General features: G+C 34.4%; 1 non-coding gene across 1 annotated transcript; it reads right to left on the reverse strand.

Annotated features, from left to right (window-relative positions):
- Nucleotides 1–389: 389 nt before the first annotated feature.
- TRNAR-CCG (transfer RNA arginine (anticodon CCG)) lies at nucleotides 390–462 on the reverse strand. Its single transcript has one exon. It is a non-coding gene; the product is annotated as a tRNA-Arg (tRNA).
- Between the last annotated feature and the right edge of the window lie 3,039 nt (nucleotides 463–3,501).

The raw sequence follows: 3,501 nt of genomic DNA on the forward strand, positions 1-3,501 counted from the left end.
GTTAAGATATTGTCGTAAAAAAGGTAAATTGAGAGTTTATTCAAGAGGTATATAAGAATTTGTTCTATACAAACTCAACTGTATAATATAAGTGTGTTTATATTAATTTTAAAACAATAAATTACTTAGTTCAACTATAAAATAAATAAATCTAATTTCAATCCATTTTAATGTAACTTAATTAAACCAAGTCAAATTTATTATTTTATAATTTGAAATATTTTATGATTGGTGAATATCTCAAAAAAGATTTTCTAAAAAACTAAAATATGAATTAGCCTTTTAAAATATGAGTGTTGGTTTGGTATAATTTTTTTCTAAACATTAAAAATATATCGAATTACGAAATGTAAAATCATTTCTATTTCTAAATAATTCGTAGTTACGTACGTTCACGATGGGACTCGAACCCACAATCTCCCGCTCCGGAGGCGAGCGCCTTATCCATTAGGCCACGCGAACTTGATTTAATGTATTAACACAGTCCTTATATTTCTCTGTCGTCTTAATAAGAAATATGTTATTTTATTATAGGTACTAGATAAGGATTAAATGAATGCGTTGTAGTTACCCTTTAAAATTCTTAATTCAGCTTAACATGTATATCATCTTTACTGACATTACATTTTGTATCTTCATGGTTTTAAGTGACTGCTGAAATGTTAAATATATTTTTTGTTTTACATTTATTTAAAAGAATTATTTCTTTTCTTTTCTACTCACTTCATTTTTCTCCTTCGTTGAACTTCTTTGTGTCCAGTGTGCACCTCCATTTTTGTGTGAGAGGTCTTGTTGAAATAATGTTACTCTTTCAAAAATCGTTTCAAATCCCATTTGGTTTCGAATCCCATTGCCCCGCCTTGCTGCTTTAACATGTTGGTTTTTTTTATTCTTTCTTCGTTTTTCAAGGTGGTGGTTTATTTCAAGGTGGTGGTTTATTCCGGATTGGATGATTCAGGAAAGTTCTAAATTACTTAATCTAAAAAGTATTTTAAAGTGTAATGTACAATCCGAAATCCATTTCCAAATCTGGAAATGCATTTTGGAAGGCACAATCCAAAATACATTTGTTTTAAAAGAAAGACTCTTAATGAAATCATTTGGTATTTTGACATTTGGAAGAGATATGATTAGGCGAGACATCTTAAGGCGAAGCTAGACATAGACCGACAATGTTGATCCATGAAAGAGATAGGGAAAAAGGTGTCACTGACATTTGTGGTGATGTGTTGTCAAGAACTACAAAAATACATGATGAGAAACACATATTCATTGGTAAACATTTTGATACCTCCTAACTATTGAGTTATGTTGATAACGTGACCCTAAGACTTTAGGAGGTGAGGTAAGAAATAAAAATTTCAATTATATTTGGTCATGTGTTATTGTTTACCATTACAAACACTAACATATTTCTTTTAGGATTGAGGAGAGTTGAAGTTGGTTTCCCATGGGCAAAAGTTAAGTAAATTTGGGATCCCTCGTCCTTAAATTGAGGTCATGATGCTTAACATCGGATTGTTGCTCCTCTGCAACATTAGTTATGAGACTGTTGATAAGGGTCTCATTTTATCCTTTGTGGAAAGGTGACACCGTGACATCAACACTTTTCATCTTCTTGATGGTGAGATGAGCATCACGTCGGGTGATGTGTCTACATTGCTGCATATCTCCATAGTTGGACAATTTTGTTCATTTGTGATGTTGGATTTTACATCAACATCAATGTTGTTGATTGAGCTCCTTGAGGTGGACTTTGGTGATGCTACCACAGAGTTAATGTAGTATCGTCGCAAAACGGTTAGTTTTCGCGTTTTTTGTAGGTTATGGATATGTATATCCGTAACTGTGTTAATGTGTTCCAGATGTGTATATCCAATTTAGTTCTGGATGGTTATGTCCAAAAGAATATTTTGCTTGATTAGTTCTGGATATTAATATTCATATGAGTCGCGGATGAGCACATATGGAATGCGTTTTTTAGTAGTTTCGGATTTGGAAATCTAGAAGTGAATATATGTGCGTTTTTTTTTCTGTCCATTGCCATCAATGATGTTCCTACTATCTATACCCTCAAAATTGGCCTTATAATATTAGTGATTAATTTAAATTTGTTACACATTTAGGACTAAATCAATTTTTTTCATTCTTTACGAAATTAGTCATTACTTTTAGCTTTGTAGTTTTGATTTAGTGCACTTAGTTATTATAACTGAACAATGTTTTATTTGGTCTTTAGTTTGGAATGATTAGTTTCTCAAATTACCCTTAATAATCTATCTATTTTTTTTTTTTGACCAATTTTGTTTTTGATTTGATGTTATGAATAGTAAGATGGTGAGGACTAGAGGAGAAGGATCTTTTAATTTGGACCGTGTGCGACCAACTGCATCTGTGAGAAGAAGGCGTGGTGGTCCTAGTACTTCAGTTCCAAATAAGGACTTTGAAGATTATATTGAACAAAAAGAAGTTGAAATTGATGATGAAGGCTATCCAGGAGGGCCAGTGGATAAGTCATTATTGATTAATTATGAAGATTATGTGGCCAGACAGTTAAAGGATGATTTGGTAAGTAATGAACATTAATTGAGTGTGTTATGTATGTATGTATTTATTAATGATATATCTTGATTATTGTAGGATCGTGGTGAGTTGAAGGTTGTTTCTCATGGGAGAAAGATAAATAAATTAGGAGCACCTCATTAGCGCATAGAAGCTATAGTAGACATGTTTGGCTTAGGTGGTCTGGTTTATGCTAGTTATGAGAATTTACAAGGGTTGCTTTGTGCTTTTGTAGAGAGGTGGCATGCAGAGAGAAACATATTTCATTTACCTATCGGGGAGATGACCATCACTCTTGATGATGTGTCAAATTTGTTGCATTTGCCCATTCTCAGCCAATTTTACACGCACCAGACCTTAGATGCAAATGCAACGAATGATTTGTTGGTAGAATCCCTCCGTGTTGACCGCGGAGTTGCATCTGAAGAGATAAGACATTGTCGGGGAGCTCATGTGCGCCTTAGTTGGTTGAGAGATGTGTATGAGGACACATGCTCAAGGAGACAGTGGACTGTAGCTGCCAGAGCTTATTTACTTCACCTTGTTGGTTGCGCTATCTTTGCAGACAAGGGTGCTACTTCAGTTAGTGTGATATATCTTGGGTTTTTTGTCGATTTCAGGCTGAATGAGGGATATGCTTGGGTGGCAGCTGCATTAACCCACATTTATCAGTAGTTAGGAGATTGTAGTTACGCAAAGACTAGAGAACTAGCTGGTTACGACATTGTTGCAGGGTTGGATTTATGAGCATTTCTCGTCTATAGGGATGAGACATATGCAACCCCAGTATTCTGAAGACCAACTATAGTGTAGGATGTATGAACCAAGGAAAGTTACTTCAATTTTTGTTGTCCGATTGCAGCTAGATACATTGACACCAGCTTGCATTCGGTTTTCCCCATACGACGAGAAGAGGGAAAAATGTACATTTGAGTGAAT

Source organism: Phaseolus vulgaris, chromosome 7 (genome assembly GCF_051622355.1).
Source record: "Phaseolus vulgaris cultivar YP4 chromosome 7, ASM5162235v1, whole genome shotgun sequence".
In the NCBI taxonomy this organism is placed as follows: domain Eukaryota; kingdom Viridiplantae; phylum Streptophyta; class Magnoliopsida; order Fabales; family Fabaceae; genus Phaseolus; species Phaseolus vulgaris.